Raw genomic sequence first — 24867 nt, 5'->3', positions numbered from 1 at the left:
TTTTACAGGGAAGCAATCTTCTCACGGTTTCTGCCACATCTTTATCAGGCTCGTTTCAGATTTGTGTCTCTTAATCCTTTAGTCAATCAAATTCTGTAAAATACATCATTATTATAAGCTCTATCCAAAATTATAGCACTAATTTAGCTTTTAATTCATTGTTAACCCAATTTGAAAAGCGTCACATAACAACATATTCCGACGCATTATCAATATATTCCAACGCATTATCAACATATTCCGACACATTATCAACATATTCCAACGCATTATCAACATATTCCGACACATTATCGACATATTCCGACACATTATCAACATATTCCAACGCATTATCGACATATTCCGACACATTATCGACATATTCCGACACATTATCAACATATTCCAATGCATTATCAACATATTCCGACACATTATCAACATATTCCAACGCATTATCAACATATTCCGACACATTATCGACATATTCCGACACATTATCAACATATTCCAACGCATTATCGACATATTCCAACGCATTATCGACATATTCCGACACATTATCGACATATTCCGATGCATTATCAACATATTCCAAGGCATTATCAACATATTCCAACATATTATCGACGGATTCTGGAATATTTCCCACAAACACAGAGTACAAGTGCATTAAAGTGTGAATTAAAAAATATGTTTGCTTGATTGTTTGGTCTGTGGTTAGAGGAAAGTCAGGCATTGCTTCTTCATTTAAGGCTTCCAAACTTGCTGTCTACCATATTTATGAAGCTGCATGATGCCTTCAGAAAATATTTGGACCCCATCTACCTTCTCTACACATTGTTATTTTAAAGACATTTCAGAATAGATTGATATAATTATTTGCCATGTGAATACAATAAATAAATAAAATTATTTTTCATAGTTAGTAAATTTGCTTAATCCCAAAATAATGTGTTTTTACTTTGTCATTATGAGATATTGCATGTCAGTTGATGACAGCAACAAAACAATCACTTTACAGCGTGTTGAAGAAAGTCTTTAACACTGGGAAGGGGAGAGACGTGAGCGCATTCTGAAGGCACTGGCTGCGTGATTCCCTGGTTTGGGAGCATGCGCCAAGCCACATCACTAAGAGGCTGATTCAGCTCTCTCTGCTGAATAGTAAGCTCACCGACGGATCGTATATATAAGCGCCTTCTTTATGGAGATGCAGATACCCTCTAATGAGCACAGTGCAGGGCCTTCAGCATCCATTGGGATATTTTGTAGATCGTTACTCAGCAAATCACCTGAAAGACAGAAGAGAGGTGTTGTTTGAAATATGAGCGGGCCCTGTGTGAATTCAGTGCACGATTCGCATAGCTCGGTGAATAAAAGCGTTGAAGCTCACCTCTGTAGAGATACCCTCACCATAAATGCATGCACCTGTCTTATTCAGCTGTTTATTATATAATGTGGTAATTCCATCTGGCATCATTTCATACGTGGTTAATTTTAGCTTTTAATTCATGACTTTATTCATCGATATCATTGTGTTGATGTCTTTTGATCTCACCTTTTCTGTCGATTTTAATCGAGTGCAGAGCCTCAGATCATATCCCCTGAACATTAAGGCAAACATTTCATTCTTCGCTTCACAAATAATTCCTCTAGTGTTCTGCGTTAAACTGCACGCTCAAGCGGGAAAGCAATCAATATACGTCCAATCAAAACCCATTTAAATGAGAATAGCCTTTTCGACAAAATGGGTCTTCAGATTCTTTTCTCTGCATGCTCATTTGGGGGGAAGATGTATGAAAGAACACATAATTAAGATAAAATCCTTTTTTTAAGATTAAGATTGAAAAGAAACTAAGCTACTCTAGCTGCAGTATTCCCTCCAGTGGTCAGGAATTTTATATTACAGCTCTCCTGTTTCAGTCCCATAAACACTTCCAGCCACGCATGCTGCAGACCTGAGCTGAGCGTAACCAGCCGTGCCCAAGCTGCAAATTGACTGTGTTATTCGCTGTCACTCTGTTAGGGGAACCCAACCTGCTGCTCAGGTCTGATCTCTGCCGGGGCCACCCTGTTAGTCATTGTGTGGCTCCTCCTCCCCCAGGCCGTCCTCTTATTGTAGCCCCTCCCTCCAGCCCCAAAATATTTCACTGATCCCTCACTAAAGTCAGCATCTACATGGCTCCTCTGTTCAGTCCTGCCCCCTATAGCCACATCCAATCACTGCCTTCCCTCCAGTCCTGCCTTTTTCTGTAGCTCCTCCCTCCAGCCTTGCTGACCTGAGTCACCACTGCATCACTGTGGGAAATAGCTCAGCACAATGCCATCTCCTGTCTGAAAGTTTATTCCTGACTTTAACAGCAAAAGAGAGAGCAGATACCAACTAAACGTGTTTGGGTGGTGTCACTGCAATAAAAATACCTGTAAGAAGTGCCACCCTTGGAAAGATGGAGTCTCCGCAGTCCATCCGCTCTGCTTGTCCCCCTGCTGCTGTTTTTAATGAGGATGAGCGGGAGCCCTTCCCCAGGTGGACGTGGTCCGCTGTAGGATTGGCCGCGGGTGATGAATTCTAACAGGCATCACAGACCTCCGCTGTGCCCCCCATCCGCCCCCCGCCTTGCACCCTCCCTGACCTCTGCTCATCGATGCCTCGTTCACGTTAGGCCCGCAAGTGGCGGGAGGTTAATAAGAAACCCTGCCTGGCAGATCCCAAGACAGCCACTGATTAGCAGTGCTAAGTACCTGCATGTGCACTGGCTGTAACAAGGGGGGAAGTGCGGGGAGGATGATGGACAAGGCCCACGTCCAATAGAAACACGGGTGTGCCTAAGACCGGCCACTGTTTGGAGGGTTTTTCTCCTAACCTCCTCCCACGACCCATCCATTTTCTGTAACCTCTAATCTAGTGTAGTTTATCATAAGCATGGAGCTGATCCCAGAAACCTGAATGCTAAAGACAAGGGTACATGCAATGGTATAATGGTACAAGCAAGGGTACACACAAGGGTACAAGCAAGGGTACACACAAGGGTACAAGCAAGGGTACAAGCAGTGTACAAGGGTACAAGCAAGGGTACACACAATCGTACAAGGGTACAAGCAAGGGTACACACAAGGGTACAAGCAAGGGTACATGCAAGGGTACATGCAAGGGTACATGCAAGGGTACAAGGGCACAAGCAGTGTACAAGGGTACAAGCAAGGGTACAAGCAAGGGTACACACAAGGGTACATGCAAGGGTACATGCAAGGGTATAAGGCCACAAGCAGTGTACAAGGGTACAAGCAAGGGTACATGCCAGGGTACAAGGGTACAAACTGCATGTTTTTTTGGACTGGGGGAGTACCCCAGAGCATCTCCCAGGAAACTGGTGCCACATGGAGAGAACATGCAAACTCAACGGACAGAGCAGGGGGGCAAATACTGAATCCACATCCCAGGAGCTGTAAGGCAACATCACCCATCCCCCTTCCTTAATTAAGGTCTTTTTGAGATATTCTGACATTTATGAAAAGGCAATTTGCATATAAAAAAAAATCGCTTTTATTTCATCGATGCTTTCATGAAGTGTCTTTCAGTTCTCTGTTCCACGGCTGTCAGTATTACCAGTGAGACACGTTAGTAATTTGACAAACATGGACTGTCAGAGTTTGGGTTTGATATCGCTGATGTACCATAGTATTATGAATGTGTCCTCCAACCATAGTTCCAAAAGAACAAAAGACCTCCTAAGAATCCACTTGAGATCTCCTCCATATGTAGGCACCTGGGAATCACACCATTTCACATTAATCGGGTAAACTGGGCTGTTTCCTGACTCCGGCGACCCTTAGCTGGCTGTCTCCATGACGTGAGGCGAACTGGCATGCTGAAGGCATGGACTGCAGTGAGCAGACAGAGCGTTAAAGTTAACCGTGTCCATTAACACCCGTCAGCCTCGAGGCCAGCTCCTCCCAACATGGGCTGTGGGAATTCGCAGCAGCTACTGTCACCTAGTGGTCATTGAACAAAGTATGGATGTTATATATCACAGTCACACATACCAAAAGCATGCCTTGTCTTCCTTTATGTAGACTTTTATATGTTTGCAAGGTACCCAGAAACAATTAGGTTATTTTATCTTTTCTCCAAGGATATTGATATGTAGTATCAAGTGCACTTGTATCATTGCATTTTGTCATATTATAACTGTATAATTGTATAATGCTTGTTATTAAAGTATATTAAAGCTGCCACGTCTTGTTCATTGAAAGTGTTATGAATGCAATGTTTTAATACACGCCAAGGCACACTTACATGCTGCTTATGAATGTTATAAGGATGCATTATAAATGCATTATGAAGGTGCAATGAATGTTCTATGAATGCATTATAAAAGCATTATGAAGGTACAGGTAACGTAACATTAAACCTTTTATTTGGACATGTTTAGATTCTGACTCCATTTCATTGACTCTGTATCTAATATAATGTATTATATATGAATGCATATAATCTGAACCTATGCTGAACCTAGACAGAGATTATAACTCAAAAGTTAAACTCTCCTTTCCACTGTAAGGCTCTCAGCTAATGCTGGCCTGAATCATAGAAGCACATGTCACATTTACTGCCCCCAAAATGGGCTCTCCGGCATGAGGTCAGCTTAGCCCCCTCCCCAGCATAGCTGCTCTTCTGTTGTTATTAACTCATGTTCTCCTTTTAGCTCAAAGTGCTGTTCAGGGGGAAGCTGCTCTCCTGTCAGACATACCGGGTAAATCGTTACATGCTGGACTTAACTTTAATGTGCTTATTTCACAATAAAGGCCATTTTCCATTTGAATGTGCACCACAATTAAGCTGGCTCTTTGAAGAAACGCTTTCAGCTGCATATGAAAGTGTGTTTGGTTCAGAAAAAAACATCAAAGACCACAGATAAATTTGTCTTTATTGTTTTTCCTTGTTTTTGTCCCCCCCCCCATTATTCTTCCTAAATACCTGTAGCTTCATTTTAATCCGAGACAGTTCCAGTTTCTTCTGTAGAGCCATTTATTGTGAAAACCTTTTTTTTTTTAATTCACTGGCAGTCTACTAAAGCATAGTGTGCTCTCATTTTGATAAGGAAGACAGTCCAAACTGCATTTGCATTGTACTCATTATGGATAATACTAAAAATTAACCATATTAGCAAATACTTTCCGTACATTTGTGATGTAATAATTTGCATAATGAAGCGTATTAGGGAGACACATTTTCAGACACCAAAGTACATGCAGTTCCCGACTGAATGCAGCACACAGTAATATTACCACTGCAATGTAAGTTTCTTTATACCGGAATAAACTGACACATCAGCTAATTCTTCTCATCTCCCTTTTTTGTCCAGTTTTTCTAACTCTGATACACAAATTACTACCAGGGGTTATTGGGCCCAACTCGTCAAGGCCCCCTGCATCCGACAATCCTCTGGAAATTCAAGGGACTAGGTAGTTCGCTTCTACAGTATATACTCTGTCAAAGAAAGGGCAGCCCATTGCCCTTGCATACAGACGTCACACACTGACCCTGGATCTCCACTCCAAAGGCTATTTGATGTACGCACTGAATGCAAAACACGTTATTCCTTTTTACTAACACCACAGAAAGGGAAACTGACTGCAGAGGGCGCAATATTTATCTCATTAAGGCTATTCACTTCTACACTCTGTATCCATGGCCCCCTGTTTTATCACTGTGGGCTCTTTTATGTCTCCTCGGGACCCATGCTAGACTGCCTCACCAGGTGGCTGTATTTGTCCCAGCATCAGCTTTGTGTAAGTTCACACTCAAAGAACTAGCTCGAAGTTCAGTTCACACAGACTAAAATGAACCAGGGCAATTTAGAATTTTGAACTAACTGCATAGCAATCAATCTCTCCAATGCAAAAAAAAACAAAAAAAACAAACACGACACCCAAAGGTTTCGTCTCGCTTCTATAAAAGTTTCTGAGCTCTGGATTCGACACCTCTGACTCCGACTCCCTGCTTCGAGTCGCTGGGCTTTACTTCGACGAGAAAAGTTCCGAAATCTCGGTGATATCTGTCCCATCACTATATGTTTCCCTGTCGTCTTTAAAAAAACAACAACAAACATAAAGCAAGGCTAAACAGTAATGGAATAGCAGAAAATATAAACATTAGCTGTTATCTTTAGTATAGAGAGACAATCAAAAGTGATCATGGCAAAATCTTAAGCTTAACTACAGATATGTGAAAATGTATATATATATAGATAATTTATTGATCCCCGTGGGGAAATTGTTTTTATGCCTCCCTCAACTTGCTCTTTGTAGAGTAAGTTGTCCACGAAGGGCAGCCACCTGTTGGGGCACCCAGGGAGCTGGGGGTTAAGGGCCTTGCTCAAGGACCCACAGACGTGCTGAGGCTGGGTTTGAACCGGTGATCTTGTGATTACACGTACACAGGCTCCTTAAAAATTTACTTATAAGTACAGTAACGAAGTAATTGTACTTCATTACTTTCCACCAATACATCATATTTCATATCACAATATGAAAGTTTTTTTTTCCCTATTATCGCTACATCTGGTGTGTGAGTCGGAACGACATTTATGTTCACGTTCATTAGTTGCAAAGTGATTGATGCAGTTCATCGTTCACCAAAAAAATAAGCGCATTCAGTCAACGGGCGTGTTCATGCACAGCATTGCCCAGCATGGCCATCGTGGATTCCCTGACAAAACGGGAACAAACGTGCTGAAGGAAGGCGGAAGAAGATATAGGTGATCGGAAGGTAGATGGATGGATGAATGGATGGATAATTAAATTATAGTGATTCCCCGCCTATCGTGGAAGTTACATTCCAGACCCATCAGCGATAGGTGAAAATTTGCGATATAGAAAGACCATATAAATTGGCATTTTTTATATATAGTTTAAGCCTTAAAATATCCCTACCACACGTTTTAAACACATGTAAACTAATTAAACACACTTTGTAAACACATTTGATATGTGTATGTCGGGCTAAGGATATGAGTAACATAATAATAATAATTATCATTATTATTATATGTAATGTCTATACTGTGATGCGTCAGAAAAAAATCCGCGATATAGCGGGGGATCACTGTGTATGAATTTTAAACATGTATAGACTGTATCTAAAGTGACTGTACTGTTTGATTGGGTGTGAAAATGTTTCTCTTCCATCCAAGGTGCGTCCTGTGCTTCCTGGTGGTTATTCCATGAAAGTAGCTAAAAAAAGGCAGACTTTCCCGAAAAAGTCAGACTCAACCTACCTCCATCTCTAAACTTAGCCTCACGTCGTTCCACGAACGCAGTTCAGTTTTAATCAATCAAGGTTCATTCAAGACAGACTTGCATAGTCTCACTTAATGCGCACACCCGCGATATTTAAGAAGCCCAAATAAATGAACGATAGATCGACCAAATGAGTCGGAAAGGCTGTAAAACGAGAGCAGTGTTTCTTTCCGCCGCAGAATAAACGCTGCTGATGGAACTGTATGAAAAATACCAAGATGTAATCCTTAAAAAAAGGCAATTCTGTGGCCATAAACACAGCCAGAGAGCAGAGGTGGCAATTTCAGGTCCAGAAAGTAAAAATACAGACCATGATTTACTTACAACCAACCGGTTGAGTACTCTGTGACTGTGACTCTTTATGCTCAACTGGTTGGTTGAAAGTAAATCATGGTCTGGATTTTTACTTCCTGGGCCTGAAATTGCCACCTCTGCCAGGGAGTTGGTTTGGCAATGAGTTGCAGACAGAATAAATGCATAAGTTACGTAAATGTTACAAGTGCTTAGTACAGTGGCATGGTGGTAAATTGGTTTACGCTGTCGCCTTATAATGCGAAAGTTGCTGGTTTGATCCCCATAGCCAACAGGGAACCTTCTGGGTTGATTTTACCTGTCATTATTGCTGTATAATTATTTGATCTCCGTAAATTACTTTAAATGACATCCGTGTGAAATGTTCTGCACAAATAACTATGTTGTATTTGTTATTTTAGTAGTAAACTTTCAAAGTAGACAGTAACTAAAATATAAATATATCTTCCTGTTCATATTATTTTAATGGATTTTTTTTTCCAATTACAGTAATTGCATTTCATGTTTGACCTTTGCAATATGCGTATGCTTTTATTTTACAGTAAAATACCGTTATAACGGACTTCAAGGGACCTGGCAAAACAGTCCACTATAACGGGATTTTACTGTAATTATTTTGGAATTAATTGGAATGCTAAGACGTGATTTTATAGCCTTTATTATATCGATTATGTAGCAATCTCAGCTCTGTTCTCCATATTATGAAAGTATCACGCAGAGCTTTACTTCAGAAAAGATGGTTTTTATTCTCTGCTTTCTCGTCTTGCTTTTACTCACAGCACTGACTACAGAGATCCATTTTTTTATATACGCATATACAAGACTCATTCTCCCGCTAACTCAAACAAAACCATGTCATTTTGGTACAACTATGGAAGTAAATCTGTGTCATCACAATTTGAATTTTATATGCCACTGAAATTCTAACATTGAATATTTATACATTGGAAATATGCATCGGAATTTCGATGGTCCAAATTCACATGCAAAAATACAAGGTTAAAAATACAAAGACAACATTTCAAAGTTGCTCCAATTCGATGGTCCGAATTCACATGCAAAAGTATGAGGTTAAAAATACGAGTTATACATCCGGGATACCAATGCTAAGCCACAGATTTGTATAACTTATTAAATTATTTTTAACCTCGTATATTTGCATGTGAATTCGGACCATCGAATTTCCGATGCATATTTCCAATGCATAAATATTCAATGTTAGAATTTCAGTGGCATATAAAATTCAAATTGTGATGACACAGATTTACTTCCATATACACCTTACAGAACGCCTGCAGGATGGACAGCGACTACCACCTATTCGTGCCTACATGGATGACCTGACCACCCTCACCTCCACCATTCCATGCACCAGACGATAACTGAGAAAGCTTCATGAGAACATAACATGGGCTCGTATGAAGTTTAAACCCATCAAGTCTAGGAGTATATCCATCATCAGAGGAAAACTCGTAGACCAGAGATTCTACATTGGCGACACACCCATTCCATTGGTGTCAGAGCAGCCAGTCAAGAGCCTGGGACGATGGTACAATCAAAGTCTTAAAGACTCAGATCAGAGCAATCAAATAAGGGAGGAAACCATCAAAGGCCTTATCACCATAGACAAGACCCCACTTTCTGGCAAGCTGAAACTCTAGTGTCTGCAGTTTGGACTTCTCCCCCGCCTGATGTGGCCCCTAACAATCTACGAGGTCTCAATCACCAAAGTCGAGAAACTGGAGAGAACCATCAGCTCATATATCAAGAAATGCCTTGGCCTCCCACAGTGCCTCAGCACTATCGGCTTGTACGGACGTAATACTTTGGAACTGCCAGTCTCCAGCTTCACTGAAGAATATAAATGTACTAAAGTGAGACTGGACATGACTCTGTCTGAGTCTAATGATGCAGCAATACGAGCAGCTGCACCCAACTCCAAAAAATCTACATCAGTGGAGAGGAGATGATCCTACATGTGCACTTTGCCAAACACCAGCAACATTGAGGCACATCATGACCGGTTGTAAGCCCAGCCTGTCCCAAGGCCGTTACACCTGGAGGCATAACCAGGTCCTGCGCCAGCTAGGTAACATCCTGGAAGAAAGTAGAAACATCACTAATGCCCTCCCTCCTCCAAAACATGGATTCTCAAACACCACCCGTTTTGTGAGAACAGGCGAATGTCCACCAAAAACACTGACAAGAGCGAACACCTCCCTCCTTGACCGAGCCCGGGATTGGAAAATGCAGGTCGACCTTGACCACAAGCTCATCTTTCCAACAGAGATATTGACAACAACCCTCAGGCCAGACATCATTATGTGATCAACTTCTCAGAAACTTTTGTATATTCTGGAACTAACGGTACCATGGGAAGCTGCAGTTGAAGAGGCATACGAGCGGAAAAGTTTGAAGTACGCTGAATTAACTGCCCAGACAGAACAAGGCAAATGGCGTACTAAAGTGTTCCCAGTAGAAGTTGGGTGCAGAGGGTTCGTTGCCAAAACTACAACCTGGCTCCTGAAGAGGATGGGGGTGAAAGGACAGGCCCTTCGGCAGGCAGTGAAGTCACTCTCAGAGGCTGTGGACCGAAGTAGCAACTGGCTGTGGATCAAGAGAAAGGACTCAAATTGGGCAAGGAGATGACCGTTGAGGGGTAAAGACAGAGGGGAGCTCACCTGGGGCGCTAGGTGTTGCTGCTGAGCCCTCCGGAGGTGTCGTGGGGCTAAATCATGACCCCAGTGATGATGTTTTCCCCTCTGCCATTCAGGATATAAAGTAAGAAGCTGTGCTGATTATTCAAGGGATTGTTCAATCAAGTCCTAGAAGCTCTAGTACAGATTAACAAAAAAATTCAATCAGATAATGTAAAATATAACGTCAGATGAGGACATAATTCAACAGATTACATGACATGAATAGTAAGATCGCGGAATTTCGTCCGACGAAACAATCTTTTGGGAATCTGTTCCCACACGTCGGACGTTCTTTGAGACAACGCTGAACTAAGCGAGACAGTTAGCCTGGTCCGGACCAGGCTTGTTCACAGGCCTAAATTACCATGGTAATTCAGCGGGTGTTCATTTAAGACACGTTGATGGAACAGAACTCTCACTTAAGTAAGACTGACTTGTCGAAATAAGTCAGACTTTCCCTTAAGCCTGCTTTATGGAATACCCCCCAGCTTCATGGAATACCCCCCAGCTTCATGGAATACCCCCCAGCTTCATGGAATACCCCCCTGGAATGGGTTAGAGGCCTACCTCGACGCTGCATCTCAGAACCGAATGGATTCACAATACGTGAATTTGCACGTCATTGTCACATGGCATACCTGGGCATCTGGCGGACTAACTTTGTCTGGAAAGCAGAGGAAGGCTGCAAAAAATGCTGCCGTGTGGCCCCCCAAGGAAGAGACCCAGCCTGAGAAGCATTTCATTTTACAAAATGGCTTGGAAGCCATAGATTTAATGTTCGGGGAGCAGGGGAGGTGTGTCAGGCAGACGCTGTGAAGGCTGGACCCCGTAACTGCCCCCCCCCAAGACCCGCCACTGCCTGATTTACTCAGAACGTCTCAATCAGGAGCTATAGTGTGGCAGCCTAGGGAGTTTCCTGCCAATCTGTCAGCCCTAATGACTCATTAGGAAGGTCTCTCTGCCCGGAGCACTGGTGCTACATGTCAGCAGCGCCGCTCAGGTGGGAAGGAGCCACGCAACCTCATCCCCGCATCAGCCGTGGCCCTGACATGCCTCTGCTCTCCTCCATCTGAACACACCTGCACAACAGTAGCAACTATGAAGCCTGGACACGTCGACCTTTCCCGGATCTCACCAGGACGGCACGTGGCTCTGAATCACAATCAGAATTCACTTCCTCGGCCAGGTACACCGCTAAGCACTAGGAATTTGTCTTGCCAGTAGCGGCCCTTACATTCGAGGACAACATGGGACATCATTTTTTTTTAAATGATAAAATATAGGAATTAAAATATAAGGAATAGTATAAATCTGTACAAATTACTGTTAGTAAATCAGTATGTACAAAAATGTGCAAAGTGTCCTCCCTCTGCTGTCTGGGTTTCATCCAGGTGCTCTGGCTTCCAACTGCAGACTAAAACCAGGCTAATCGGTGTTTCTGTACATCGCCCATGTCTATCGCGTGTGTGTCGCGGGCTCAGCCTTGTGTCCTATGCTAGGCTCCCGCCCCCTCGTGACCCTCCCCAGGAGAAGCAGATAGGAGACAGATGGATGGATTTCACCACCAGCCCTGTTTATTTTCTTGCACTTTATCTCTCACGCTGTCTGGTGTGGCTGTTGTGATATGGGCTGCACGCTGTCGCGTTGTAGGGCGAGTCAGGGATTTGACGCGCGTTTGTTCCTGGGCCAGAGAGTTTATCTTGTGCTGTAATCCCCCTATCCTGTCCCGGTTTTTATGTATCACCACACAGAAAGGTCTGAGATGCACTAATACTGTCGAGTATATTATATATGTATAGTATATATCTTCCCTACATTATCCAGAAGTGGGAGTCAAACTCCTCATCCCTCAAGGTATCAGGCAGCAGTGCTATCCACTGAGCCACCTAAATGCATATTATTTTATATTTACCACTTTTATCTCCTCCTACAGCAAGGTGAGCGCTTTATATATGTATTTTGTGTAATATATTTATGCAGAGGTGTAGGGAAACAGAATAATATTTTCCTTTGGCTGAATGGAAACGATCAAAGCCACAGTCACGTTCGCTCACGTCTTTATACTATAGCTGCTGTTCTGTTTGCCTGATTAAACAACGGATCCTAGCAACCATTCACATCGCAGCAAAAGGCTGTTCTTGCTTTGCTTAGATGCCGCATTTGCTTCGGTGAGTGGGATTCTGAAAGACGCACGCTGGAAACGCCGGAGCGCCTGCACGTTTGCCAGGGGCGGCCGCCGGCAGCGTTTTACGCAACAGATTTAATGTTGCTGGCAGGCTCATAATGACCGGGAACCCCACTCGATGCTGCGGGACAGCCAGCTGCACCTTTCAGCTCACACGCTCACATTCAATTTAATGCCTGAATTTATACCGCAGCAACTCAATTCACCGGACCTGTTAATGGTGTCGTCATTGTGCAACATGACAGCTGGTTGATAGAGTAGGGAAGGCGGACTAAAATATTTCAAAACCTAATACCACCCCCAACAGAACACCATCTTCTTTATTGACATTCTAAATATATAACACATTAACAGCAAAGACTGACCTCTGCAGGCATCATGTAGAACTACAGCCAGGGTGATTTATAGAGGATAATATGCGATTTAATTACTTCGGATCTATGATGAGTTGGCGCCCCATTCTGGGTTGTTTGCTGCCTTGCAATCATGGCCTCAGGCCTCGCACCCCCCCACCCCTAGGACATGGATGGATGGATGGGTGGAATTGCTTGGGACTGGTTTCAGCACACTGTGTGCCCGTATGTATGTATGTGTATGTGTTAAAAACATAATTTAAGTCTGTGTGGGATGGTGAAGAGATCTGAGCCATGCGATACAGGACTGGGAGAAAGGATTAGGGACTTATACTCAGGAAAGAGGAGGGGGACAAATCCAAAAGGAGACCCAGTGGGGAATCAGTCCATCTATGCAGGATCGGGCTGAGTTTGGAAGCTCGGGAAATACAGGCTAGCAGGCAGGGAAAGCCATGGATGGGGTGTCAGTGTCACAGAAATGCAGAAACGGTTATCAGCATCAGGAAGTGCTGGGGTTTCAGCAAGTATTTCTGAAGTGCAGAAACAGCACAGCCCTACAGAGGAACAACACAGTCACTATGCTGCCACTGAAACCGGGAAAATAGGCCTCAGCGTCGTTTGGCTGTCCACTCGTATAGTGATTTTTGCATAACCCAGCAAAAGTGTGTAAGATAAAACAGTAGCCAAGAAGCCTATTTTCAGCCATAACTAGTTCTTGATAAAACACGCAGTTACTGTTTTGCCTTTGTACTGCAGAGAAGTCGGCTGCTGTTTGTATGGGCATTATTCTCTCTCTCTCTCTCTCTCTCTCCCACAGTGAAGAGCTCTGAGAGGTGGGTCCTGAGGCGTATTGAGAGCAGCACACCATGCAGTATGGACACCCCCTATATCACACACCCCCCCCTCCATTATCACAAGCACTCCAGAATACCCGAGAGTAATCAGACATTATGAACTGGTAAGCAAGGCTAATATTCATAGAAGTCAGCTCAGTACTTTGGTCAGTGATCCCATCCAGGATCACCGAGCTCCTTCTCCTGGATCATCTCCTCCCACTGGACTCTGGACTTCCTGACTGATGGAGTCCAGTAGGCGCAGATCATATAACAGGCCTCTTAGGATTCCGAACGGCGGCGCCCCGCGGGGCGGTTTGCGGAGACTCCCGCTACACACGCCGCTCACTGAACAGCATGGCCACACATAGCTGAATAACCACGCTGCCAGAAAAAATCTTTTCCCCAGCATCAGCAGTACTAAAGAGCTGGCAGCCCTTGACCGCGTCGACGGGGAGGATGTGGAGCAGGTCAGTAGCTTTAAACTTCTGCGATTCACTGTGACTGACAGGCTGACTACAGCACACGACACCTCAGCATCTACCAGAAGGGCCCTCCAGCGCCTTGTCTAAGACAGATCTGAACGCTACCTGCGGTGTTAACCAGTACTGATACACCGGTTGCATAACAACTTGGAGCATCATCTGCTCAGCATAGGACCACAAAGCTGTGCTATACTTAGTGTTTTCTGTTTGGCATTACAGCCTGCAAGCACCACGCAATTGAGGATTTCACTGTCCTATTTACACATGACAATAAGAATACCACTAACCAGGCTCTGGGCACATTTTGGTTAATGCGTGGTCATTTCAATTTCTCTTTACGAATACATTCTGGAACCCTCCTCAGGGTAAACAGTCAGCCAAAGATGGATGAATGGATTACCGAAATACACATTGCTCGTGACTCTGTCAGCTTTTGAATAACTATTTTGAGAGCATGAGTGGGATCACTATGGTTACAGATAAAAGATAAGAATACAACAGACACCACAGTTATGCCTGATCTTTTATTACTATTATTATTACTCTAACATTTATTCTAGGGTCTATCAGAACATTTAGACCTCTGCTTAATTATTTAGTTTGGGCACTTTTGAATTCAGCTGACCTTGGATCAGTGGTAAGTTTACATCTAAATCTAAGTGTATCTGTTTCCCATGTTATCATAAAGCTGGTACATATCTAAATTGAAGGGTAATTATCATAAACTGGGAGTCCATCCAGCTGTCATGCTGCTTATGAGACAGCAGGTGGCGTGGTGGTAAATTAACTCTTTCATTGTCGCCGCCTAGTGGTTCGGACGCATACGTCCGAATTTTCAATAACAGAAAAAAATGACGTTCAATAAAAGAAACAAATGTATCAAATCAACCAAAAACGGCTTGTTACACTACAAAAAACCTTTCAGATAATATCTGTAGAAAGTTGCGCAATTTTTGTGCCATGGTTTTTTTGTAACAAGTAAAAATAAAATGACCATGGTAGCCATCTTTAAACGGGTCGAGTGTCAGGAAGTAAAATATAAGTGTTAATAAAATGAAAACTAAGCACTTCAAACTATTTCTTTCACGGCCAATAATTCATAAACCGTCACAGTATTAAGACAAAACACGCATTTTTCCATAAATATGACTGTAATGCTCTCAAATAGCTTGCTCACTCATCGCGGAAAAATGTCAGTCGGCATTCTGTACATTCGTGCAATGTTTATTATCTTCGGAGTTTTAGAAGAAAACCAATGAATAAAATGACAAAGTTACCCTCGTTTGAAAGCTTGATCTCTTATGTACATAAATCAATCACTGTAATCCTTCATTGTCAAGTATTTTTTCAGATATATGCTCTGCTTCCCTGCTAGCACATTATTTTTTACGCACTGAACCTTTGCCCATGGTTATGTTTCACCATAATAAACTTTTTACATGAACATCAAATTACAGTGTCATTTGCTTCATCCAATAGAGGTGTGTCTAAGGTTTGCAAAATGGTATGGGATGTGCTGATTGGGCATTGTTTTGAATGCGCAACTTATTATCTGCAGGTGCAGTATTTGTGGGAGTGTCTCGAGTACGCATTACGCACGTAATCTCCGTGAGTTTACCCAGTTATTTTCGGACAACAACTTTTTTGACTGAAGAAAAATGGCTCGGATGACTTTCACTGTTGAGAAAGCACAGAAGATGATTTTGAAGAGTGGTTCGGGGGAAGAAAGTGTCGCTTTTATCCATTGATTCGATGGAGGAGGACGCTTTTTTGCGCGGAGAGGATGCAACGCTCGACATAAGTACATTTATTTACAGTTTACATTTTACTCTTTTATTCTATAGATTTTTATAATTCCGTGATTCAGCAAATTACAATTAACATTTGCTTTGGTAACATTGTATTGTGTTACATTGGGAAAAGTTCCGCATTGCCTTTGTCAAGCTTTGAAGTGTTCAAAGTAATGCAGCGCTTTTGGCTTTCACTTGGGCAAAGTTACGCGGGGCTCTGTTTGGGCAAAGTTATGCGGGGCACTTGTCGGCCTTGTTTGAGCAAAGTTATGTACAGTACTTGTCGGCTTTGTTTGGGCAACATTATGTACGGTACTTGTCGGCTTTGTTTGGGCAAAGTTATGCGGGGCACTTGTCGGCTTTGTTTGGGCAAAGTTATGCGGGGCACTTGTCGGGCTTTGTTTGGGCACAGTTATGTGGGGCACTTGTCGGGCTGTTTGGGCACAGTTATGCGGGGCACTTGTCGGGCTTTGTTTGGGCACAGTTATGCAGGGTTAGGGTTAGAAACAAAATGTTTCTTATGACCCATAAGTGGTAATGCATTTAGAAAGAAAGACGCTATCCCAAAACACTGCTAGTTACACTGCGGCCATTTTGGATAGGTTTTGGATATGTTTGGCACAAGTCGTGTGAATAAAATATAGATTTTCCTACAAATGTGTGGTGATTTTGTGTGACAAAATGTTACTTATGACCCATAAGTGGTAATGCATTTAGAAAGAAAGACGCTACCCCAAAAAACACTGCTAGTTACACTGTGGCCAGTTTGGATAGGTTTTGGATAGGTTTTGGATAAGTTTGGCACAAGTCGTGTGAATAAAATATAGATTTTCCTACAAATGTGTGGTGATGATGTGTGACAAATTGTTACTTATGACCTACTGTATAAGTGGTAATGCATTTAGAAAGAAAGTTGCTACCCCAAAAAACACTGCTAGTTACACTATTGCCATTTTGGATAAGTTTCAGATTAGTTTAGGTTAGGTTTTGGATAGGAAAAGCTCCCAGTTGCACCATTTGCTCTTTCCTCCGTAAAACCTGTTGGGCTGCATCAAATGATATGAAATTGGGCACACATGTAGAAAACAAGTTTGGGAACCAGATTTTTAAAATTGGACCTATTCCATCATGTAATTTTTGAAATATTTGCAAAAATCCAAGACACAAAGACAGATTTTGTATTTTTCCAGCTGTTTTTGTTATATTCGCATGTCCATAAATTATACACAGGTTATTCATTTCGTTATTGAACTTCCTACAATCCATTGTAAAGGGGTCAACTTTGATTTTAGGTATCAGGCATGTGTCTGTGACTTTTATATCTGAAGTTATAAGGTAATTATTCCAAAGAGGGAAGAAATGCCCCCCCCATGCAAGGGCCCCCTGGTGCACTCCATAGAGTTAACTGGACTGTAACCAAAGTGCTGTTGCTTCAAACCTCCAGAACCCAACAGCTGTTAAATTGGTCACTTAAACAAGCTACTGCAGTAGATGTCCATAAATTTAATATAAATGAGCACAATATATCTCAATTAAGATATGCTGAATGTAACATATCCATTTTACATCGAATAGGGCTTTTAATTTCCTTAATTACTGTAGCACAGTCATCCTGGTGTATTCATGACCTACCAGTGCCACCTTGTGGTGTGAATGTAAAACTACCGGTTAGGCTGGTGTCCTATGAGGTGGTGATTAAGCTAGCTTCTGTGAGGTCCGTTAGTGTGGTGCTCACTCCTCAGTTAAGCAAGGTTCTTTCATTGTTCACAGGGTTCTTAGGCCTAGGCTTTGGCCTCAAGAAAGATGTAAGAGATGAGTGCTAATTACAAAATGGCTAAAATGGCTTCTGTGGTGTACAGGCTACAACTTCTGTTGAAATATATCCCATATTTCAACAGAAGTTGTAGCCTGTACACCACAGAAACTCAGACAGGCAAAATAAAAACCATATCGACAAAACTGTAACAGATAAGGAATGACAACATACAGTGACAGAACTGAGTGTGAGAGCCGTAAGTTAAACACAATATTAAGGTCAGTCCCAAAGTATCAATCAATGCAGAAAACACAAATACCACAATGGGCTGATATTGCTGTTGATTCTCCATTGAAGTTGTCTTCTAGCATTATTGGCTGTTTCTTTTTGTATATCACACATATTCGATGTAAAATGGTTTTCATTTACTGAGATTCTCTCTTGGACGATATTTCTTATTGATCTAATGTGAGGACCTAAGCAGAGTTTACATGGCTCTTGTTCCCACCGCTACCTTGTGTTTGTTACCAATCCCTGTTACTAGGGCTGTTTTCTAGACGCTGCATCCAGATCCACCTGCAAATCGCCAAGTTTGAGGTCCATCGTTCCAAAAACACAGGTTCTATGCCTTCTAAGAGCTCCTACATTTGAAGTATTTAAATGAGTCTTAGGTTTTAATCCTTGTTAATCTACACACACAGGAATTTCTTTCTTCTGCACTGTACCTTAGGAAATCATTTTGTCTGCTTTTCTACTGACAGCCACTTCCTTATGATGGTGATAATCCGATGGGTGGCCATGATGGTGCAGCCCATCAAATCAGCCCTCTGAACCAAACTTTGCATGTCGTGTTCTTCATGGTCTGAGTAAGATTCCAGTATATATTACTCTGTATCATTGGATCTCAACTACTGGCTAAACGAATACTCCTGCTCGGAACCTTCAGCCTCTTCTGAGGACGAGATGTGAGTATGTCAGGAGTCAAGGTTTTGTGCTCGTTACACCAAATTACATGTCCTTGTGCACTGACCTCAGATACAAACAGCTTTGTAACAGCAGTCATGCCATAAATTCCAGCTTTTTGACGCGTACTGTTTTTGTCCAGACTGCGTCACAGTGCTGCTGATGCAGTTCTGTGGCAATTTTTAGGCTGTGCTTTTGTGATGTGCAGCAACAATGCCGCCTATTTCTGTCTGCCTGTACCTGACACTGGGCTTCACACTGCAACCTCTTTCCCAGGGCAGTTTGATCATGTTTGGCATTTGCTGTCATGATGCTGTTCCCTTTGACGCATTCAATAACTTCTTGTGTCTGATGCACCTGTAATTTGGGCACCACCTACCTGGCCTCTCTGTATCTCTGTAAGCTGCCTCATATTGCTTTGGCCTCTTTGTATCTCTGTATGCTGCCTCGTATTGCTTTGGCCTCTCTGTATCTCTGTAAGCTGCCTCATATTGCTTTGGCCTCTTTGTATCTCTGTAAGCTGCCTCATATTGCTTTGGCCTCTTTGTATTTCTGTAAGCTGCCTCGTATTGCTTTGGCCTCTTTGTATCTCTGTAAGCTGCCTCGCATTGCTTTAGCCTCTGTATTTCTGCAAGCTGCCTCGTATTGCTTTGGCCTCTTTGTATCTCTGTAAGCTGCCTTGAATTGCTTTGGCCTCTTTGTATCTCTGTAAGCTGCCTCGTATTGCTTTGGCCTCTTTGTATCTCTGTAAGCTGCCTTGTATTGCTTTTGGCCTCTTTGTATTTCTGTAAGCTGCCTCGTATTGCTTTTGGCCTCTTTGTATTTCTGTAAGCTGCCTCTTATTACTTTTGGCCTCTTTGTATCTCTGTAAGCTGCCTCGTATTGCTTTTGGCCTCTTTGTATCTCTGTAAGCTGCCTCGTATTGCTTTGGCCTCTGTATTTCTGTAAGCTGCCTCTTATTGCTTTTGGCCTCTTTGTATCTCTGTAAGCTGCCTCGTATTGCTTTGGCCTCTGTATTTCTGTAAGCTGCCTCTTATTGCTTTTGGCCTCTCTGTATCTCTGTAAGCTGCCTCGTATTGCTTTTGGCCTCTTTGTATCTCTGTAAGCTGCCTCTTATTGCTTTTGGCCTCTTTGTATCTCTGTAAGCTGCCTCGTATTGCTTTTGGCCTCTTTGTATCTCTGTAAACTGCCTCGTATTGCTTTTGGCCTCTTTGTATCTCTGTAAGCTGCCTCGTATTGCTTTTGGCCTCTTTGTATCTCTGTATGCTGCCTCGTATTGCTTTTGGCCTCTTTGTATCTCTGTAAGCTGCCTCGTATTGCTTTTGGCCTCTTTGTATCTCTGTAAGCTGCCTTGTATTGCTTTGAACACTCACATATCAAACTGTTGCTTGCAGGGCCAGCTCTAACTTTGCAAGATCCCAAGGCAAAGCCTTACTTGGGAGGCCCCCCCTACCAAGAAAACTGGAGATTATTTCACTTCCTGCAGCGCAATGGCCTACCCTGCCTATAGCCAGAGCCAGCCCAGGCTTGTTATAAGAGTTCCTTGATATCTAGCACATAGTGTTGATTGGCATCCAATCAAATAATCTCACTATTATAGCCACATCGATAATTGCAATGTTGTCATTTAAAAAAACTTGGTGTTTATGTTATTTTGTATATAAGCACTAAAGTCCATGTTCCTTGTAATGCAAGGTTCACAGAGGGAGACATTTCTGGCCATCCTTTTCATTTGGGTGTGAGTGTGTGTGTGTGTGTGTGTGTGTGTGTGTGTGTGTGAAGGTGTGTGTGTGGGTGGGTTTGCATTGATCATATTTTGGGACCAAATTGTCCCCAAAGTGTAAAACCTAAACCTTTCCTACTTTTGGGGACATCTTTTGAGGTCCCCATTTCGATAACCTCAGTTTCATAAACATCTGTGAATGCAATCAAAAAAGTAAAAATGCCAAAAGTCTTGTATTTGGGTTGGTTACTCATGGTTAAGGTTAGGGATGAGTAGAGGTTAAGGGTGTCGTGAATGGGATTAGGGTTCTTCCCATAGAAATGAATGGACGGTCCCCATTTAGATAGGTAGACCGACTTTTGTGTGTGTGTGTGTGTGTGTGTGTGTGGATTAGGTATATATTACATTGTGGGGACTCATTTTCAGGTCGCCACAAAGATATGTGAATGGAATCAAAAAAGTAAAAATGCCAAAAGTCTTGTATTTTGTTTGGTTACTTGTGGTTAAGGTTAGATCTCGGAAGAGGTTAAGGGTGTCATGTTGATATTAGAGTTTTCCCCATATAAATGAATGGAGAGTTCCAACAAAGATATAATTACAAACCTGTGTGTGTGTGTGTGTGTGTGTGTGTGGGTTAGGTTTCTGAATGAAATTGTACAAGATTTTGTGGATCAATGAACTGACGTCATGTTGTTTCTTTATGCAGTCTTTGTACAGAAATCCTTCAGCACCACTAATCAAGCATGACCTCCCATAACAGTATAGTTATAAAAACAATATTTTATATTTTGCCTTTTACATGTATTGCAAGGCATCGGCCCCTAGGGGGCACTAGAAACAGCACATCGTGACCTTCGTTTGGGGGCAGCGGCATAACAGCTCAGCTCGGCATTAGCATCACTGTGATTCAGAAGCAGGAATCAACAGTGCGCTGCCGCCATCCTGCTTCCGCCCCATCGCAATATCTCGCCTTCAGTAAAACTGCACTGACCTTGGGCTACAGCCTGCATCGTAATGAGCTTTGCACAGTATTTAAATCTCACACTGGTCGCTCAGCAAATAGTTTGCTCAGCTGCTAATTAAGCAGGCAGAAAGACTAATGGCAGGCTGACCCCTTCCAGTCCTGTCACCCCTTGGGTGAGCGTCTCCATTAATCACACTTTCAGTGATCGGGGCGCAATCAGCCGAATCGTCTGTATTTAGCATATGACCCTGCAGATTGGGTACAAGAAAGAGTGATCTTTGATGAGAGATTTTTGGGGAAAGCAGGGCTGAAAGCCTTGAAGATATTGATATTCTTCTATATTTTGAAGATAATATGTTACTTAGTTGTTTGCAGGCCTCTTTAGGTTATATGATAAATGGAGGAAGGGGTATAGGTTTGTCTATACTGACATATAACAGGAAAGCACCCTAATATTTATCAAAATATATGACCAACATCGGGTCTCTTAGGCTCTGTTTTATCTTGTGACAAATTAATTCAGTTCAGCTATGCTCTATTATGCAGAACACACTATCATTTACCTACCTACTGCACATTCAGGTGGACAGTCAACCACCTTTGGGGTCCTTTATCTCATTTTCAGTGTCAGTGTAGTTACTGTGTTTCGCCTTTGTGGGGCAGCGTAGCCTCTGAGAGGGAAGGTTTGGATGAGGCATTGGCTGGTTGCTAACTGCTTTTGATGTTAGTATTTTCAGTAGTTTCCAGTTGAAATGGTAGTTTTCCCAGATGTCATGTTAAATGCATGGGTTCACCTGTATCTTGTATGGGCATCTTAATGTCGAAATACAGCAAGGGACAGGCATCTGGGGATGAAAACTGAGAAAATATGCAGAAACAGAAATGGGCTGCAGTAGGGTGTGGGATCAGAAACTCAAAAAAATACAGCAGTGTTTCACAATCCTGTCCTCGGGGACACACAGCCGGTCCACATTATTGCTTCCTCCGAGCTCCCTGCCAGACAGTCCACAAAAACACAAACTGTCTGTGGGTCCCCCGGGGCCCGGATTGGGAAACACGCATGAAGCGGATGAGCGCCCTGTTCACCTGACATTGCCCCCCCGCCCCCCCACCCGCATCATCTCGGCAACAGTGTCAGTAAGCCCTGGCAGTGTGTTTACGCTCGTCAAACATGTTTAATTCAATTGTCTAAAGAGACACTGGGATGAAAGTGCAGCATCATCAAACTCCGGCACGTATCGCTGTCAGGAAGCAGAGTGGGCTTCTCATGGTCAGAACTCACTATAAGAACATACAATCACGATCATCTTCATTCATAGTCTAGAGGAACGCTTGAACTGAAACCCCTTCTCTCGATTTATAAGCTAGGGCCGGGCAGCCCAGCCGCCCCCGTGCTGCATGAAGGTCGCACGTGCGATGTGTCACGGCCATGTTTAATGCCGGCCCGCGGTGATGAAGCTCCTTCATTGGCTTCAGCCTGTTTCTCCTCATCTGTAGGGGGTTGGGTTGGGTGGGGGGGGTTTTGGAGCCACACCTCCCATCCTCCCTCACAGGGTGAGCCGTCAGGGAGGTTATTGATGATTTGAGTTTGCATTGCAGACGCTCACCTCAGTGCAGGAATGTGTGTTCCACACATTCTGTATTGTTAACTGAAGACCCTCGTTTGTGAGTATTTGGTCTGGAAGAGCCGTGGAAGGTAATCCCAATGCAGGCCTGGCCGGGGCTGACTGAAGGCAGGGCTCAATGGGCACAGTACATGAAAATTTACCCAGCATTCCCAGCCTGCCGCCCCTTCGTCTCAGTGACGAATAAGAAAAATCCCTGTCTGGCTGCTCCGTTTGGGTGGGTTCGATCTTAGATACAAGATGTTTGCATGTCGAAAAAAACCTCCTGTGAGGTAAAAAGCACACAGGCATAAGGCCTCATGACGCCCTGATCTGCCATTTCCCATTTCCCAACATACCCCCCTCCAGCCTTAAAAAATCACCAGCACACTGCACCTGGCTCTGCCTGTATGCACAGGGATTCTGTCTGAGCCTCAGGATACAGGGCTGCAGTGTCTTCTCCCTCAAGGGTTGGGACTGAATGTAAGTGCTGTCACAAACAGCGCCTATGTTTTCCCTAGCAGTTGTATCATCAGTGCGCTTCAGCTGCTGGTTCTGGAAGCTTGATATCGTGAGTGCAAATTATGAACTGTAACATTGTGGACGCAGCCTTCAATCTGCCAAACTACGCTGATGTGGGGAACCAACTCACTGACGTATCTGGCTTTGACCATGACCACAGTTTACACCTTGCTTTTAGCAAGCAGACCCACTCTTTCTTTTTTCTGCCTGGGGGGGCTGGGCAGCCAGTTGACCTTGGACTTTTGTCTCTCCCTACTTGGGAGTTTTTGATTCCTCTTCTCTTGTCTTCTTTCTTTCTTTCTTTCACCCATGTAAAGCACCTTGGGTTGACTTCGTAATTGTAAAAGGGACTATATAAAATAAACTGAAGAGAATTGAATTTTACCGCTGAAAATTGGCTGCCGAGGAACTTGGACACAGAGAGGCTCCCTCTGCTTCATATAATCATCATCTGCTTCATATAATCATCATCTGCTTCATATAGTCGTGCACGTCATCCTTTAAAAGCTGTACATCACCATTGACACCCTGGGTCACTCTAGCACGTTTACTCAAGGGCTCCAAAGGACTTACAGGTGAACAGGCACGGGGAGGAGGTGTGTCTCTGAGTACTTAGGCAGGGCACGAAGCAGTGCAGCCTTGTGATTCCGGGCACTCTCACTGAGCTGCACTCTGTGCCACACGGAACACTTCAATGTCACCGCCTGTCCTCGCTGCATGTTGATGAGAGGGTGGTAGGTGGGGGGGGGGGGTCTTTCGAGCACACATGCTCATACCACATGACCTTCCTCTCCAGCCGCATAGACACGAAACTGCAGCGGCCCAAACTGAAGCCACCTGAAAGCCATCTTCTCATTCACTAACCTCCTTGACCAATCAAATCGGCGCAATTAGCACACGCCCCTCCTGAACTGAGTTGTGCCTCATTGGCATGCACAGGACTCCCCTACACAGAATCAAGAAGAACATGTTCTCTTCGAGTCTTACATTTTTCCGGTGCGTAAGAAACATCTGTCATTACATGTTACATACAAATATAGATCGGGTCACATTTTGAACACCTTGTATATAGTGTCCTCAATGACATTTTAATCTGGCACTCTGTGCCTGTGGTATCTGAAGTAGTAAGTCAATCAAATCCCCTTACCTAATAGTTCCAGTAGCTACTTCACTGCATATAATATTCTGAGCAATATTGCACCCTCTATGTGCAGCAGAAAGGGAATTACGGGTGACGCCCTGACTTCAAATGGACTGACCTTGTTTTTGTGGAGTTGATCTTTGGGATCAAAACCTCCAAGGCAGTCAAGCCAAACTGTTTTAGATGCTGACAAAAAGGCCCTGATTTCACAGCCCTGCCCATGTGGGGGTTTGATCAGGAAACATAATGACGG

The sequence above is a fragment of the Paramormyrops kingsleyae genome, chromosome 1 (assembly GCF_048594095.1).
Source record: "Paramormyrops kingsleyae isolate MSU_618 chromosome 1, PKINGS_0.4, whole genome shotgun sequence".
In the NCBI taxonomy this organism is placed as follows: domain Eukaryota; kingdom Metazoa; phylum Chordata; class Actinopteri; order Osteoglossiformes; family Mormyridae; genus Paramormyrops; species Paramormyrops kingsleyae.
This window is presented reverse-complemented; position numbering follows the sequence as displayed.